The 22,278-nt window shown below is 43.0% G+C and overlaps 1 protein-coding gene across 1 annotated transcript in view; it reads right to left on the bottom strand.

The window, feature by feature from the left end:
- LOC147108294 (semaphorin-6B-like) overlaps positions 1 to 22,278 on the bottom strand; it is a 789,919-nt gene that overhangs the window by 491,545 nt on the left and 276,096 nt on the right. The window contains exon 2 of the mRNA XM_086004876.1: positions 773 to 862. The gene's annotated coding sequence lies outside the window, so the exon portion shown is untranslated. The remainder of the gene's footprint in view (positions 1 to 772; positions 863 to 22,278) is intronic.

Below are 22,278 nucleotides of genomic sequence, written 5' to 3'. Positions count from 1 at the left end.
TGACCTGTTTGGACACCATCCACACCTTTGATTGCTGTGATTATCTCTCTGCCGAGGTGGGATAAAGGGCAGTTAGAAAGATTACCTGTAATCATCTGGCAGTGTTCTCTGACTATATATGCTGTGCTTATATGCATCTCTTCACTTCACCTGACGAAGGAGCAGCGCTCCGAAAGCTTGTGATTTCAAATAAAGCTGTTGGACTATAACCTGGTGTTGTGTGACTTCTCACAACATTATGATGGGTTTGGATAGGCTAGACGGGGAAAGGCTGTTCCCTCTAGTTGATGGTACAAGGACTAGGGGACACAGATTTAAGGTTTTGGGCAAGAGATACAGGGGGGATGTGAGGAAAAACAATTTTTTATGCAGCGTGTGGTGAGGACCTGGAACTCGCTGCCGACAGAAGTGGTGGAAGTGGAGACACTCAATGTTTTCAAGGGGAGACTGGATAGTCACTTGAGGGAAATAAACTTGCAGGGCTACGGGGATAGAACAGGGGAATGGGACTGACTGGATTGCTCGACAGAGAGCTGGCACGGACCTGATGGGCCGAATGGCGGCCTTCTGTGTCGTTATGACTCTATGACTACGTGGCACAAGTTCACCCCATGATGGCTTGATTGACATGGCCTGTTCAGTATGGACTGACCCCAACAAGGGCAGAGGAAGTGCTATAATATGGTTTACCAGACAACAATGATGATGTTTACCGCGAGGAAAGTACGGGAAGTTAGTTCTCTCTGTGGATAAAATGCTGAAGATGTCCTACCTAGTCCCAAGAAATGAGAAGAAGGCTGATGAAGCTCATTCCACTGGAGTGACTTGAGGAGTGGAAGGTCACGCAGAGCTGGACTTCAACCTGCAACAAACAGAGAGGTGTGATGTGAATTCATCACTATCCCATTCAAACAACTAAGCTGCCACCATGTTTGGTAAGAGCTGCAAAGGATAAAACTGTAGGATCAGTCTACTCTTTCTGGTGGGGTGATTGAACAAATCGACTGTAAAACATTAAAACATTAAATAAAACTTAACAAATTAAATTAGAATTTTGTTGGCCAGGGTGATGATGCACTCCAGTCCCCACGGCGCCCACCGGTCGCGGAAGGCCTCAATTGTGCCAGCGGACACCGCGTGCTCCATCTCCAGGGCCACCCGGGCGCGAACATGACCACGGAAGAGAGGCAGGCAATCGGGCTGAACAACCCCCTTAGGATCAGTCTAAGGGGTACAAGTCAATGAACAGCAGCCAACTCCAACTAAAACAATGCCTCTGTTCACCAGATGGCTCAGTAGATAAATGCATTGTATGGTGTGTAGGATTGCCAACTCTGGTTGTTGCATTCCTTGAGGTTTCATCATATGACCTTCTACCTCCACTGTCCCGCCCCCACACTCCTGCCATTGGTCACCCAGCACGTCCATCCTCATGGTGTATCGCCTTCCCTAGCCAACTGGAAAGTGCAAAGACTCTCTATTACCCAATTGGAGGATTCTTGACTGTCAATCAAAGAGTCTTTCCCCGTCTCTAATATTTTTCTAACTAATAAACAGAAGTGTTCAAGGAAAATGGGAAAAAAACACCATTTTCTTTTCATGCCCCCAATGATTTTTCCCCAGGGTTGCTCGCAGCAGAGTCCTGGAGGTTAATCTTGAATTCCTGGGTGACTCCAGGCCAATCCTGGCGGGTTGGCAGCCCTAGTGTTGTGGTACAGAGCCTAAAGACCAAGAAGGTCCCAGGTTTGATTCCCAATGTAAGCTGAGTTTGCTGATCCGGGTCGCAGCAACAATTCAGGAGGTGAGGCAATTATCCTCAGTGCTCCTGCTCTACGTTGGGGAAATATCGACCAGAATTCTCATTCCTGACCACTGTCCAGTGTCCCCTGCTGGAAAGTGTCTGGAGTTGGGGGATTTCTTTTGGCCTGTTTTTCCAATGATCAAAATGACACAGAGGCTAGCTTGAACTCTGACTTTTAACTTCAAAATGGGACTGATGGGCATCCATATCTCAATTTTAGGAGAAGGGAATGATTGAGGGTAAGGGTCGTCATATCTCGACGTCCTGAGAAAGAATGAGTTCCAGTAGCAGATGGTACGATGAGTCTTGATTTCAACAGAGTGAGATTCCATGGAGGAGTAAGAACATGCAAGAAAACAAAAGGGAGGTTCAGAGCAGCAAGAGTAGTATTGAGAAAACAAAAATAATTTATCTACTGAGCCAGCAACGAAGCTTGTCAGTGACCCTTTTGTACTGAAATTATGCAGTGGTAATGGTGAAAGTTCAGTGAAAATATAGATATCATTCAAATTGTGAAACTGTACATCAGCATGAGCCAGGTCCTTTAGGAGAAATGGGGAGAAAATGGAAAATATACAATTTAATCTGAGACAAAGCCAGAGAAGTGACAGAGCTCTATCAAATCTACAGGGAGCCTGGTAGTCAGCATTCATTTTGTCTGATGTTTCACTGTTGGTAGGAGCTCCTTCACTGACTGAGAATTGGAGTTGTTGAACTGGCACAGGCTGACAGAGTGAACTGATGAGACTGCTCCTTGGGAATCGCAGCTTCAGTATAGACATCAGTCTTTTTGCACAGGCTGATTGCATTGTTGTGCAATACGATGGAGAGGACATCTGCCTAACTTTGAGCTCTTAAAGTGCAATGACCTCACAACTTCCCTTTATTTCAGTTTGAAGTATTTTCCCAGACTACTTCTTGTGTTTGTCTTTGGAACTGTCAATCAACTGTGCCTGTGCATGACAAGGTCGCCAAGGGCTAGTTTGGCAGCAGGCTGTGCTTCTAGCTACACCCACAAGGCTGGATGGAGTCCTAAGGATAAACAAATACAACTGTACATTAATAAGTACCTCTCGAGCAGTGTCAGACGTGGCTCCGCAGTAGCACTCTGTCCTCTGATTCAGAAAGGTTGTGGGTTCAACTCCCTCTCCAGAGGCTTGATCACAAAATCTAGGCCGACACTTCAGTGCAGTACTAAGGGAGTGCTGCACTTTCAGATGAGACAATGAACTGAGGTCTGCCCTCTCAGGTGGACGTAAAAGATCCCACGGCACTATTTCATAGAAGAGCAGGTGAGCTCTCCCCGGTGTCCTGGCCAATACTCATCCCTCAACCAATAAACAAAACAGATTACCTGGTCATTATCACATTGCTGTTTGTGGGAGTTTGCTGTGCTGAAATTAGTTGCCACACTTCCTACATTGCAACAGTGACTACACTTCAAAAATACTTAATTGGCTGTTAAAGCGCTTTGAAACACTGAGTTCATGTAAGTGCGATATAAATGCAAGTTCTTTCTTTCTTTCTGATTGAAGGGAGTTCACAGCTCCCTTAATTATTCAGTGGATAAATGTTTTTCCCAGTTGGCATCGAGCCATATAAACCAGGTTCAAATTCAACCGAGACAGAAATTGGATTGTACTGCACCCGTTTTATAGGCCTTGGGTCCAATATGGTGGGCAATGTGCAAGTGCTCATTTCGTACAGGAAGTGCGCCATCCGCCATTTTGGTAAAGGTTCCTCCATAGATGTCTAGGGCGCGTTAAGCCTTTGTACAGGCAAAGATTGGATTGTGCTTGATCACAGCAGGCATGGTGCACGCTGCGCTCAGATTCTTCAGGCACTTGGCTGCCAAATTAGGGACTGCTGGAGGCTGCCACTCGAAGGGTAAGTTTGCATTTTTTATTTCCCATTTTGTGAAACCTGGAGCCCTCCTGGCTCCACATTAAATTCGCGGGCCGTTACCGGCCACTACCTGCACCCTCTCGATTTCCTCCCATATCACCATCCCATTCCCCCAGGCTTTCTTAACAACCTCGGCTGGAGCCCGAGCAGGGCAATCTTGGTGTTTCCCGAGAGTGGCGAGCAGTCTCTAGGGCCGTGACAGTTGCCTGCAACTCGCGGCCCAATTTGCTGTGCTCCTGCCACCAACCTCATTTGGCGCTTGCAGAATACTCTGCACCTGGAATCGTGCTCCAATTTCTCGGCCCTGATCTCGACTGGGCAACAGAGGAGGCACTGCTGGACTTGGGAAGGTGTAAATTGGGCAAGACTCCTTTTCCTGCTCACTATCCAGTGACCTCTGCAAGAGTGAGTGTCAGCAAGATGCTCGGGCATGGGGAGCGAGGCAGCTGAGCTCAACCTTCCAGCACACTCACACACACACACACAGTATACACAAACACAGTATATACACACTGTACACATACACACACTGTATATACACACACACACTGTACACACACACACACTTTGCACACACAAACAGTATAAACACACACACTCACAGTACACACAGTATACACACACAGTATACACACTAACACACACACACACAAACACACACACACAGTATACACACAAACACACACACAGCATACAAACACACACACACACACACAGTATACACACAAACACACACACAGTATACACACAAACACACACATTATACACACAAACACACAGTATACACACAAACACACACACTGTACACACACACTGTATATACACACATACACAAATACACACACACTGTATATACACACACACTGTACACACACAAACAGTATAAACACACACACAGTACACACACACAGTATGCACACAGCATACACACACACACAGTATACACACACACACGGTATACACATAAACACACACACAACATACACACACACAGTATACACACCCACACACACACAGTATACACACCCACACAGTATATACACCCACACAGTATACACACCCACACACATTATACACACCAACACAGTATACACACACACACACACTCACACACACAGTATACACACACACATACAGTATACAAACACACACACAGTATACACACACACACAGTATACACACACACAGTATACACACACACGCAGAGTATACACACACACACAGTATACACACACACACACACAGTATACACACACACAGTATACACACACACTACACACACACACACACACAGCATACACACACACACAGCATACACACACGCACACACACAGTATACACACACAGTACACACACGGTATACACACACAGTACACACGCAGTATACACACACACAATCACACACAGTATACACACACACACACAATATACACACACACACAGTATACACACACAGTATACACACACACACAGTATATACACACACACAGTATACACACACACAGTATACACACACTATACACAGACATTACACACACACAATATGCACACACACACACAGTATACACACACAGCATGCACACACACAGTATACACACACAGTAAACACACACACCCAGTATACACACACACACAGTATACACACACACACACACAGTATACACACACAGTATGCACACACACAGTATACACACACACAGTATACACACACACACAAAGTACACACACACGCACAGTATACACACACGCACAGTATACACACACGCACAGTATACACACACACACACACAGTATACACACACTACACACACAGTATACACACACATTACACACACACACACATTACACACACAATATGTACACATACACAGTATACACTCACACACAGAGTATACACACACACACAGTATACACACACACAGACACACACAGTGTACACACACACACACACACACACTGTATACATACACACAGTATACACACCCGCACACAGTATACACACACACAGTATACACACACACACACACACACACACTATACACACACACATTACACACACACATTACACACACACACACACAATATGCACACATACACAGTATACACTCACACACACACAGTATACACACACACACACACAGTATACATACACACAGTATACACACCTGCACACACAGTATACACACACACAGTATACACACACACATTATACACGCACACAGTGTACACACACACACACAGCATATACACACACACACACAGTATACACACACACACACACACAGACACACACAGTATACACACACGCACACACACACAGTATACATACACACAGTATACACACCCGCACACACAGTATACACACACACATTATACACACCCACAGTGTACACACACACACACAGCATATACACACACACAGTATACACACACACACACACACAGTATACAGACACAGTATACACACACAAACAGTATAAACACACACACACAAACACAGTATAGACACACACACACAGTATACACACAGTATACACACACACAGTATACACACACAGTTTACACACCCACACACACAGTATACACACACAGTATACACACCCACACACAGTATACACACACACACAAAATATGCACACACACAGTATACATACACACACAGTACACACACACACAGTATACACACACACACTCACACAGTATACACACACACAGTATAAACACACACACAGCATATACACACACACAGCATATAGACACACATAGCATATACACACACACACAGTATACAGACACAGTATACACACACAAACAGTATAAACACACACACAAACACAGTATAGACACACACACACAGTATACACACACGCACAGTATACACACACGCACACTATACACACACACACTACACACACAGTATACACACACACACTACACACAGTATACACACACACATTACACACAATATGCACACATACACAGTATACACTCACACACACAGTATACACACAGTATACACACACACACAGTATACACACACGCACACAGACACACACACAGTATACATACACAGTATACACACCCGCACACACAGTATACACACACACAGTATACACACACACATTATACACACACAGTGTACACACACACAGCATATACACACACACACAGACACACACAGTATACACACATGCACACACACACACAGTATACATACACACAGTATACACACCCGCACACACAGTATACACACACACATTATACACACACACAGTGTACACACACACACACACAGCATATACACACACACACAGTATACACACACACACAGTATACAGACACAGTATACACACACAAACAGTATAAACACACACACACACAGTATAGACACACACACACACAGTATACACACAGTATACACACACACACAGTATACACACACACAGTATACACACACAAACAGTATAAACACACACACACAAACACAGTATACACACAGTATACACACACACAGTATACACACAGACACTGTATACAAACACACACACAGTATACACACACAGTAGACACACACACAGTATATACACTCACAAACACACTATACACACACACAGTATATACACACACAGGCCTAGAAATTGAGTGGGGTTAGCGCCCATTTTGAGGCGCTAGAGGGCCTAGCGCCGCAAGTACAGCCGATTGAGAAATTCACTTGGGCGCTGCCATCGGCGTTAGCCGGTTGCGCTGCGCCGGCACCGATGACGTCATCAGTGTGCGCAGCGTCCCGGTTGCCGTGGCAACGCGCCCGAACGCCGAAATTGAGTTGCGGCCGCCTCGCCCGTGGCAGCCGCAACCAACGATTTTTCAAAAGTTCGCTACGGGTCTTAGCGCCGGCGCATTAAGGTCGCCCGGTGGCCGGCTGCTTTCCCGGCGGCCGCCTGCCCGCACCTCCCTCCCCGGACTCCTCCAACACCCCCCCGCGGCACAGATGCGTGTGGGCCGCGAGCCCGGCACTTCTCTGAGGTGCCGGGCTCATTTTTCTCCACAGATCAACGGCCAGCGGTCGGGTGCAGGCAGCTCCTCCTTAACGGAAGGAGAAGGCCTGCACTTCCCCAGCCTGCCGCACCGCATCGGGTGCCGCAGCGGCGGATTAGCGCCGCAATGCGGCAGTCAGCGACAATTGCGAGGCGCTGACACCCTCCAGTAGCGCCGGCAGCCGTCTGGGCGTGGCGCTACTGAATTTTTGGCGCGCGCAGGGGGACTTAGCGCCGGCGCTAAATTTCCGGCGCTAAAGCCCTAGCGCGGCGCCAAATCAATTTCTAGGCCACAGTATATACACACACACTACACACACACAGTATACACACACAGTTTACACACCCACACACACAGTATACACACACAGTATACACACCCACACACAGTACACACACACACAGTATACACACACACACACAGTATACAGACACAGTATACACACACAAACAGTATAAACACACACAAACACAGTATACACACAGTATACACACACAGTATACACACACACACAGTATACACACACAGTAGACACACACACAGTATATACACTCACAAACACACTATACCCACACACAGTATATACACACACAGTCTCAGTATACACACACATTATTCACACACACACAGTATACATACACAAACAGTAAACACACGCACACCTACAAACAGTATACACACACACAATATACACACACCCAGACACACACACAGTATACACACCCAGACACACATAAACACACGCACATTATATACACAGACACACACACACAGTATACACACACACACAGTATATACACACAAACACACACACATACACACACACAGTATACACAAAGAGTATGCACACACACAGAATGCACACACACAGTATATACACACACACATACTGTCTGCACACACACACACAGCATGCACACACACACACAGTATAAACACACACAGACACACACAGTATACACACACACGCACACACACAGTATACATACACACGCACACATTATACACACAAACGCACAGTATACACACACACAAGCAGTATACACACACACACACAGTATACACACATACTCACACACAGTATACACACACACACAGTACACAAACACACACAGTATTGACACACACACTATATATATATACACACACACACAGTATACAGAACCACGCACACACACAGTTTACACACACACACACAAACTGTATACACACACGCAAAGTATACACACACACAGTATACACACACACACAAACTGTATACTCACACACAAACTGTATACTCACACACAGTATACACATACACACAGTATACATACACACACAGTTTACACACATGCACAAACTGTATACACACACGCACAGTATACACACACACAGTATACACACACACACACAGTATACACACACAAACTGTATACACACACACAGTATACACACACACAGTATATATACACACACACACACACAGTATACACACACACACACAGTATACACACACACAATCAGTATACACACACACACTGCATACACACACACAGTATACACACACACAGTATATATACACACACACACACAGTATACACACACACACACACAGTATACACACACACAATCAGTATACACACACACACTGCATACACACACACAGTATACACACACACAGTATACACACACAGAGTATACACACACAGAGTATACACACACACAGTATACACACACACACAGTATACACACACACACAGTATATATACACAAACACACACAGTATACACACACACTATACACACAATATACACACAGTATACACACACACACACAGTATACACACACACAGTATACACACACACACAGCATACACACACACACACATAGTAAACACACATAGTATATACACACACACAGTATACACACACACACAGTATACACACACACAGTATACACACACAGACAGTATACACACAAACACACAGTATACACACACGCACACACACAGTACACACACACGCAGTATACACACACGCACACAGTATACACACACACACACCATATACACACACACACACCATATACACACACACACACAGTATAAACACACACACACACACACAGTATACACACACACAGTATACACACACAAACACACACACACAGTATACACAGAGTATACACACACACAGTATACACACACACACAGTATATACACACACACAGTAGACACACAAACACACACAGTATACACACAACACAGTATACACACACGCACACACACAGTATACACACACGCAGTATACACACACACACACAGAATACACACACGCACACACACACAGTATACACACACACACAAAACATATACACACACACACACAAACCGTATACACACACACATTATAAACACACACACAGTATACACACACGCACACAGTATACACACACACTATACACACACACACAGTATATACACACACAGTATACACACACAGTATACACACACAAACACACACAGTATACACAACACACAATATGCACACACAGTATACACACACGCAGTATACACGCACACACACAGTATACACACTCGCAGTATACACACACACACAGCATATACACACACACAGCATATACACACACACAGTATACACACACACACTATACACACACACACAGTATACACACACACACACCATACACACTCACAGTATACACACACACACACCATACACACACACTATACACACATACAGTATACACACACACAAACAGACACACAGTATACACACACAGTATACACACACACACAGTATACACACACACAATCAGTATACACACACACACTGCATACACACACACAGTATACACACACACAGTATACACACACACAGTATACACACACAGAGTATACACACACAGTATACACACACACAGTATACACACACACACAGTATACACACACACACAGTATATATACACAAACACACACACTATACACACACACTATACACACAATATACACACACACAGTATACACACACACAGTATACACACACACACAGCATACACACACACATAGTAAACACACATAGTATATACACACACACAGCATACACACACACACACACAGTATACACACACACAGTATACACACACACACACAGTATACACACACAGACAGTATACACACAAACACACAGTATACACACACGCACACACACAGTACACACACACACAGTATACACACACAAACACACACACACAGTATACACAGAGTATACACACACACAGTATACACACACACACACAGTATATACACACACACAGTATACACACAAACACACACAGTATACACACAACACAGTATACACACACGCACACACACAGTATACACACACGCAGTATACACACACACACACAGAATACACACACGCACACACACACAGTATACACACACACAAAACATATACACACACACACAAACCGTATACACACACACATTATAAACACACACACAGTATACACACACACACACAGTATACACACACACTATACACACACACACAGTATATACACACACAGTATACACACACAAACACACCCAGTATACACACAACACACAGTATACACACACGCACACACAGTATACACACACGCAGTATACACGCACACACACAGTATACACACTCGCAGTATACACACACACACAGCATATACACACACACAGCATATACACACACACACAGTATACACACACACACTATACACACACACAGTATACACACACACACCATACACACACACTATACACAATCACAGTATACACACACACACACACACTATACACACATACAGTATACACACACACAAACAGACACACAGTATACACACACAGTATACACACACACACACAGTATATACACACACAGTATACACACACACTAGACACAGTATACACACACACACAGTATACACGCACACACACAGTATACGCACACACACAATATACACACACACTACACACAGTATACACACACACACAGTAAACACACAAACACACACAGTATACACACACACACACACAGTATACACACACACAGTATACGTACACACACACACAGTATACACACACACAGTATACACACACAGTAGACACACACACAGTCACACTATACACACACACACACAGTATACACACACACAGTATATACACACACACACAGTATACACAGTCTCAGTATACGCACAGTATACACACACATTATTCACACACACACAGTATACACACACACACACAGTATACACACACAAACAGTATATACACGCACACCTACAAACAGTATACACACACACAATATACACACAGTATACACACCCAGACACACACAAACACACGCACATTATATACACAGACACACACACACAGTATACACACACACACAGTATATACATACACACACATACACACACAGTATACACACACACAGTATACACAAAGATTATGCACACACACAGTATGCACACACACACACACACACAGTATATACACACACACATACTGTCTGCACACACACACAAACACAGTATACACACACACACAGTATACACACACACAGTATACACACACACACTCCATACACACACACAGTATACACACACACAGTATACACACACACACAGTATATACACACACAGTATACACACACAGTATATACACACACACACTATACACACACACACAGTATACACACCCACACACACAGTATACACACACACACAGTATACATACACACACACACACAGCATACACACACGCACACACACAGTATGCGCACACACACAATATACACACACACTACACACAGTATACACACACAGTATACACACACACACAGTATACGCACACACACACACACAGTATACACACACACACAGTATACACACAGTAGACACACACACAGTATACACACACACAAACACACTATACACACACACGCAGTATATATACACACACACACAGTATACACACAGTATACACACACATTATTCACACACACACAGTATACATACACAAACAGTATACACACGCACACCTACAAACAGTATACACACACACAATATACACACACCCAGACACACACACAGTATACACACCCAGACACACATAAACACACGCACATTATATACACACACACACAGTATATACACACAAACACACACACACACAGTATACACACACACAGTATACACAGAGACTATGCACACACACAGTATGCACACACACACAGTACACACACACAGTATATACACACACACATACTGTCTGCACACACACACAGTATGCACACACACACACAGTATGCATACACACACACACACACACACAGTATAAACACACACACAGACACACACAGTACACACACACACGCACACACACAGTATACACACACACGCACAGAGTATACACACAAACGCACAGTATACACACACACACAGTATATATACACACACACACACACAGTATACACACACACACAAACAGTATGCACACACACGGTATATACACACACACACAATACACACACACACACACTATATATATATACACACACACACATTATACACACACACAGTATACACACACACAGTATACAGAACCACGCACACACACAGTTTACACACACACACAGTATACACACACACAAACTGTATACACACATGCACAGTATACACACACACAGTATACACACACACACAGTATACACATACACACAGTATATACACACACACACTATATACACACAAAGTATATACACACACACACAGTATACACACACACACACACAGTATACACACACACACACAATCAGTATACACACACACACATATACACACACTCACACAGTATACACACACACACTGCATACACACACACAGTATACACACACACGGTATACACACACAGAGTATACACACAGTATACAAACACACACACACAGTATACACACACACACACACATAGTAAACACACATAGTATACACACACACACACAGTATACACACACACAGTATACACACACACACAGTATACACACACACAGTATACACACACACAGTATACACACACGCACAGTATACACACACGTACACACACAGTATACACACACGCAGTATACACACACGCGCACACACACACAAACAGTATACACACACACACAGTATAAACACACACACACAAACAGTATACACCCACACACACAGTATACACACACACATAGTAAACATAGTATACACACACACAGTATACACACACACACAGTATACACACACGCACACACACAGTATACACACACGCACACACAAACACTATACACACACACACAGTATAAACACACACAGTATACACACACACACACAGTATACACACACAGTAAACACACACACACACAGTATACACACAGTATACACACACACAGTATACACACACGCAGTATACACACACACACACAGTATACACACACACAGTATACACACACACAGTATACACACACGCACACACACAGTATACACACACGCAGTATACACACACGCACACAAACCGTATACACACACACACAGTATAAACACACACAGTATACACACACACACACACACACACACACAGTATACACACACACTATACACACACACAGTATACACACACACAGTATACACACAGTATACACACACACAGTATACACACACACACACAGTATACACACACACACAGTATACACACACGCACACACACAGTATACACACACGCAGTACACACACACACAGAATACACACACGCACACGCACACACACACACACAGTATACACACACACACACAAAACGTATACACACACACAAACCGTATACACACACACGCATTATAAACACACACACAGTATACACACACACACAGTATACACACACAGTATACACACAGTATACACACACACAGTATACACAGAACACACAGTATACACACACGCACACACACAGTATACACACACGCAGTATACACACACACACACAGAATACACACACGCACACACACAGTGTACACACACACACACAAAACGTATACACACACACACAGACCGTATACACACACAGTATAAACACACACGCACACACAGTATACACACACACAGTATACACACTCAAACACACACACACAGTATACACACACACACACATTATAGACACAGTACACACACATACAATATACACACACACACAGTATACACACACACACAATATACACACACAGACAAACAGTATACACACACACAGTATGCACACACATAGTATACACACACACACAGTATACACACATAGTATACACACACAGACAGTATACACACACACAGATAGTATACACACACACAGTATACAAACACACACAGTATACACACACACAGTATACACACACGCACACAAACCGTATATACACACACACAGTATAAACACACACACAGTATACACACACACACACACACAGTATACACACACACTATACACACACACAGTATACACACACACAGTATACACACAGTATACACACACACAGTATACACACACACACACAGTATACACACACACACAGTATACACACACGCACACACACAGTATACACACACGCAATACACACACACACAGAATACACACACGCACACGCACACACAGTATACACACACACACACAAAACGTATACACACACACAAACCGTATACACACACACGCATTATAAACACACACACAGTATACACACACACACACAGTATACACACACAGTATACACACAGTATACACACACACAGTATACACAGAACACACAGTATACACACACGCACACACACAGTATACACACACGCAGTATACACACACACACACAGAATACACACACGCACACACACACAGTGTACACACACACACACAAAACGTATACACACACACACAGACCGTATACACACACAGTATAAACACACACGCACACACAGTATACACACACACAGTATACACACTCAAACACACACACACAGTATACACACACACACACATTATACACACAGTACACACACATACAATATACACACACACACAGTATACACACACACACAATATACACACACAGACAAACAGTATACACACACACAGTATACACACACATAGTATACACACACACACAGTATACACACATAGTATACACACACAGACAGTATACACACACACAGATAGTATACACACACACAGTATACAAACACACACAGTATACACACACACAGTATATACACACAGTATACACACACACACAGTATACACACACACACAAACATTATACACACACACACACAGTATACACACATAGTATACACACACATAGTATACACACACACAGTATACAGACTAAGTATACACACACACAAACAGTATACATACACACACACAATGTACACACACAGTACACACACACACAGTATACACAAACACACACACACAAACAGTATACACACACACAGTATACACACACACACACATAGTATACACACACACACTCACTATACACACACACAGTATATACACACACACACACAGTATATACACACACACACACAATATACACACAGTCTCAGTATACACACACATTATTCACACACACACACACAATATACACACAGTCTCAGTATACACACACATTATTCACACACACACAGTATACACACATACAGTATACACACACCGACACACACAGTATACACACCCAGACACACACACAGTATACACACACACACACACACAGTATACACACACACAGTATACACAAATCGTATGCACACACAGAGTATGCACACACACACACACACAATACACACACACACAGTATATACAGACACACACACAGTATGCACACACAAACACAGTATGCACACACACACACAGTATACACACACACAGTATACACACAAACGCACACTCACAGTATACACACACAGTATACGCACACAGAGTATACACACACAGTATACACACACACACAGTATATATATACACACACACAGTATACACACACACTATATACACACACACAGTATACACACACACGATATACACACACACAGCATACACATACACACACACTATATATACACACACACACACACAGTATACACACACACACAGTATACACACGCACACACACAGTATACACACACGCACACACAAACACTATACACACACACACAGTATAAACACACACAGTATACACACACACACAGTATACACACACAGTAAACACACACACAAACACAGTATACACACACACAGTATACACACAGTATACACACACACAGTATACACACACGCAGTATACACACACACACAGTATACACACACACAGTATACACACACACAGTATACACACACGCACACACACAGTATACACACACGCAGTATACACACACGCACACAAACCGTATACACACACACACAGTATAAACACACACACAGTATACACACACACACACACACAGTATACACACACACTATACACACACACAGTATACACACACACAGTATACACACAGTATACACACACACAGTATATACACACACACAGTATACACACACACACAGTATACACACACACACACACACAGTATACACACACGCAGTACACACACACACAGAATACACACATGCACACGCACACACACACACAGTATACACACACACACACAAAACGTATACACACACACAAACCGTATACACACACACGCATTATAAACACACACACAGTATACACACACACACACAGTATACACACACAGTATACACACAGTATACACACACACAGTATACACAGAACACACAGTATACACACACGCACACACACAGTATACACACACACACACAGTATACACACACAGTATACACACAGTATACACACACACAGTATACACAGAACACACAGTATACACACACGCACACACACAGTATACACACACGCAGTATACACACACACACACACAGAATACACACACGCACACACACAGTGTACACACACACACACAAAACGTATACACAGACCGTATACACACACAGTATAAACACACACGCACACACAGTATACACACACACAGTATACACACTCAAACACACACACACAGTATACACACACACACACATTATACACACAGTACACACACATACAATATACACACACACACAGTATACACACACACACAATATACACACACAGACAAACAGTATACACACACACAGTATACACACACATAGTATACACACACACACAGTATACACACATAGTATACACACACAGACAGTATACACACACACAGATAGTATACACACACACAGTATACAAACACACACAGTATACACACACACAGTATATACACACAGTATACACACACACAGTATACACACACACACAAACATTATACACACACACACAGTATACACACATAGTATACACACACACACACAGTATACAGACTAAGTATACACACACACAAACAGTATACATACACACACACAGTGTACACACACAGTACACACACACACAGTATACACAAACACACACACACAAACAGTATACACACACACAGTATACACACACACACATAGTATACACACACACATAGTATACACACACACAGTATACACACAGACACACACACTATACACACCCACACACAGAGTATAAACACACACACACTATACACACACACACAGTATATACACACACACACACAGTATATACACACACACACAATATACACACAGTCTCAGTATACACACACATTATTCACACACACACAGTATACACACACACAGTATACACACACCGACACACACAGTATACACACCCAGACACACACACAGTATACACACACACACACACACACAGTATACACACACACAGTATACGCACACACAGTATACACAAATAGTATGCACACACAGAGTATGCACACACACACACACACAATACACACACACACAGTATATACAGACACACACACAGTATGCACACACAAACACAGTATGCACACACACACACAGTATACACACGCACAGTATACACACAAACGCACACTCACAGTATACACACACAGTATACACACACAGAGTATACACACACAGTATACACACACACACAGTATATATATACACACACACAGTATACACACACACTATATACACACACACAGTATACACACACACGATATACACACACACAGCATACACATACACACACACTATATACACACACACACACTGTATAAACACGCAGTATACACACACACACACAGTCACAGTATACAGACACACACCCACAGTATACGCGCACACACAGTATACACGCACACAGTATACACACACACAGTATACACACACTATATACACACACACAGTATACACACACACTATACACACACACACACACTGTATAAACACGCAGTATACACACACAGTCACAGTATACAGACACACACCCACAGTATACGCGCACACACAGTATACACACACACAGTATACAGACACAGTATACACACACACACACACACACACACACACACACACACACACGGTTCTTTGCAGCCAAGAGCGAGAGTCCCAAAGGCTGTGTTGCCTGCCCGGTGCCAGGGTTAAGGACATCTCCTCTGGGCTGGAGTGAAACTTGGAGTGGGAGGTGGAGGATCCAGTTGTCATGGTCCATGTTGGTACCAACGACATAGATAGGACAAGGAAAGAGGTTCTGCTGAGGGAGTTTGAGCAGCTAAGGGCCAAATTAAAAAGCAGAACCACCAGGGTAATAATCTCTGGATTACTACCTGAGCCACGTGCAAATTTGGCTAGGGTAAATAAAATTAGAGAGTTAAATGCGTGGCTCAAAGACTGGTGTGGGAGAAATGGGTTTTGCTTCTTGGGACACTGGCATCAGTACTGGGACAGGAGAGAGCTGTTCCGTTGGGACGGACTTCACTTGGCCAGTGCTGGGACTAGAGTCCTGGCGAATCAAATAACTAGGGCTGTAGAGAGGGCTTTAAACTAATTAGTGGGGAGGAAGTTTTAAGAGAGAGAAAAATAAAAATGACAGCGGAGAAGGCAATAGAGCAAGGTAGCTGTGGGAGAATTAAAAACCAGAGCATGTCAGGAAGGGACAGAATGTATAATGGTAAAGTAGTAAAGGGGGTAAAAGCAGGAATAAATTGTCAGAAAACATATTTGAAAGATCTTTATCTGAATGCACGCAGCATTCGTAACAAAATAGATGAGTTGACGGTACAAATAACTACACATGGGTATGATCTGGTGGCCATTACGGAAACATGGCTGCAAGATGATCATGACTGGGAACTAAACATACAAGGGTATTTGACAATTAGGAAGGACAGACAGGAATGAAAGGGAGGTGGGGTTGCTATGTTAATCAAGGATGGAATCACTGCAATAGTCAGAAATGATATTGGGTCAAAGGATCAGGATAGTGAAACAGTTTGGGTGGAGATAAGGAATAATAAGGGGAAAAAGTCACTAGTGGGCATAGTCTATAGGTCTCCTAACAGTTGCAATTCTGTTGGTTGGTGTATAAATCAGGAAATAGTTGGGGCTTGTAATAAGGGAACAGCTATAATCATGAGGATTTTAACTTTAATATTGACTGGACTAATCAAATTGGGCATGGCAGCCTTGAGGAAGGGTTCATAGAGTGCATTAGGGAAGGGTTCCTTGAGCAGTATGTAACTGAACCAACCAGGGGGCAGGCAATCTTAGATCTGGTCTTGTGTAATGAGACAGGATTAATAAAAAATGTCCTAGTAAAGGATCCCCTTGGAATGAGTGACCATAATATGGTTGAATTCCAAATTCAGTTTGAGGGTGAGAGAGTTGGATCTCAAACCAGCGTACTGAGCTTAAATAAAGGAGACTACGAAGGTATGAGAGTAGAATTGACTAAAGTGGACCGGGAAAACAGATTAAAGTGTAAGACGGTACAAGAGCAGTGGTCTACATTCAAGGAGATATTTCACATCTTTCAAGATAAATATATTCCATTGAGGAAAAAGGGGAGTAAAAGAAAAGACAGCCATCTGTGGCTTAGTAAAGTAATAAAGGATAGTATCTGACTGAAAACAAGGGCATATAAAGTAGCCAAATCTAGTGGGAGGATAGAAGATTGGGAAGCATTTAAAAGCCAGCAAACAATAACTAAAAGATTAATTAAGAAAGGGAAGATAGATTACGAAAGTAAACTAGCAAAAAATATACAAACAGATAGCAAGAGTTTCTACAGCTATAAAAAAAGAAAAAGGGTGGCTAAAGTGAACGTTCATCCCTTAGAGGATGAGACCGGGAAACTAGTGGTGGGGAACATGGAGATGGCAAAGATGCTGAACAAATATTTTGTATCATTCTTTACACTAGAGGACACTAAGAATATCCCAACACTGAACAAACAGGGGGCAATGGGGGGGGGGGGGGAGGAGCTAAACACGATTAAAATCACTAAGGAGATGGTACTCGGTAAAATAATGGGACTTAAGGCGGATAAATCCCTTGGACCTGATGGCCTACATCCTAGGGTCTTGAGAGAAGTGGCGGTAGGGATTGTGGATGCATTGGTGATTATTTTCCAAAACTCCCTGGACTCAGGAAAGGTCCCGGCAGATTGGAAAACTGCTAATATAACACCCTTATTTAAGAAGGAAAGTAGACAAAAAGCCGGAAACTATAGACCAGTTAGCCTAACATCTGTGGTTGGCAAAATGTTGGAGTCCATTATTAAGGAAACAGTAACGGAGCATTTGGATAAACATAATTTAATAGGACAGAGTCAGCATGGTTTTATGAAGGGGAAGTCATGTTTGACAAATTTGCTCGAATTCTGAGAGGTCGTAACATACAGGGTGAATAAAGGGGAACCAGTGGATGTAGTGTATTTGGACTTCCAAAAGGCATTTGACAAGGTGCCACACAAAAGATTACTGATCAAGATAAAAAATCACGGGATTGGGGGTAATATACTGGCATGGGTGGAAGATTGGCTATCTAACAGAAAACAAAGAGTTGGGATAAATGGTTCATTCCCGGGCTGGCAATCAGTAACCAGTGGTGTTCCGTAGGGGTCAGTGCTGGGACCCCAACTCTTTACAATCTATATTAACGATTTGAAGGAAGGGACCGAGTGCAACATATCCAAGTTTGCCGATGATACAAATATGGGAGGGAAAGCAGTGAGTGAGGAGGACATAAAAAACCTGCAAAAGGACATAGACAGGTTAAGTGAGTGGGCAGAGATTTGGCAGATGCAATATAATGTTGGAAAGTGTGAGGTTATGCACTTTGGCAGAAAAAATCAAAGAGCAAGTTATTATCTAAATGGAGAGAAATTGCAAAGTGCTACAGTACAAAGGGATCTGGGGGTCCTGGTGCATGAAACACAAAAAGTTAGTATGCAGGTGCAGCAGGTGATCAGGAAGGCCAATGG

This window comes from Somniosus microcephalus, chromosome 13 (genome assembly GCF_052327205.1).
Source record: "Somniosus microcephalus isolate GS21.2 chromosome 13, FLI_Smic_1.0, whole genome shotgun sequence".
Classification (NCBI taxonomy): domain Eukaryota; kingdom Metazoa; phylum Chordata; class Chondrichthyes; order Squaliformes; family Somniosidae; genus Somniosus; species Somniosus microcephalus.
This window is presented reverse-complemented; position numbering and strand designations above follow the sequence as displayed.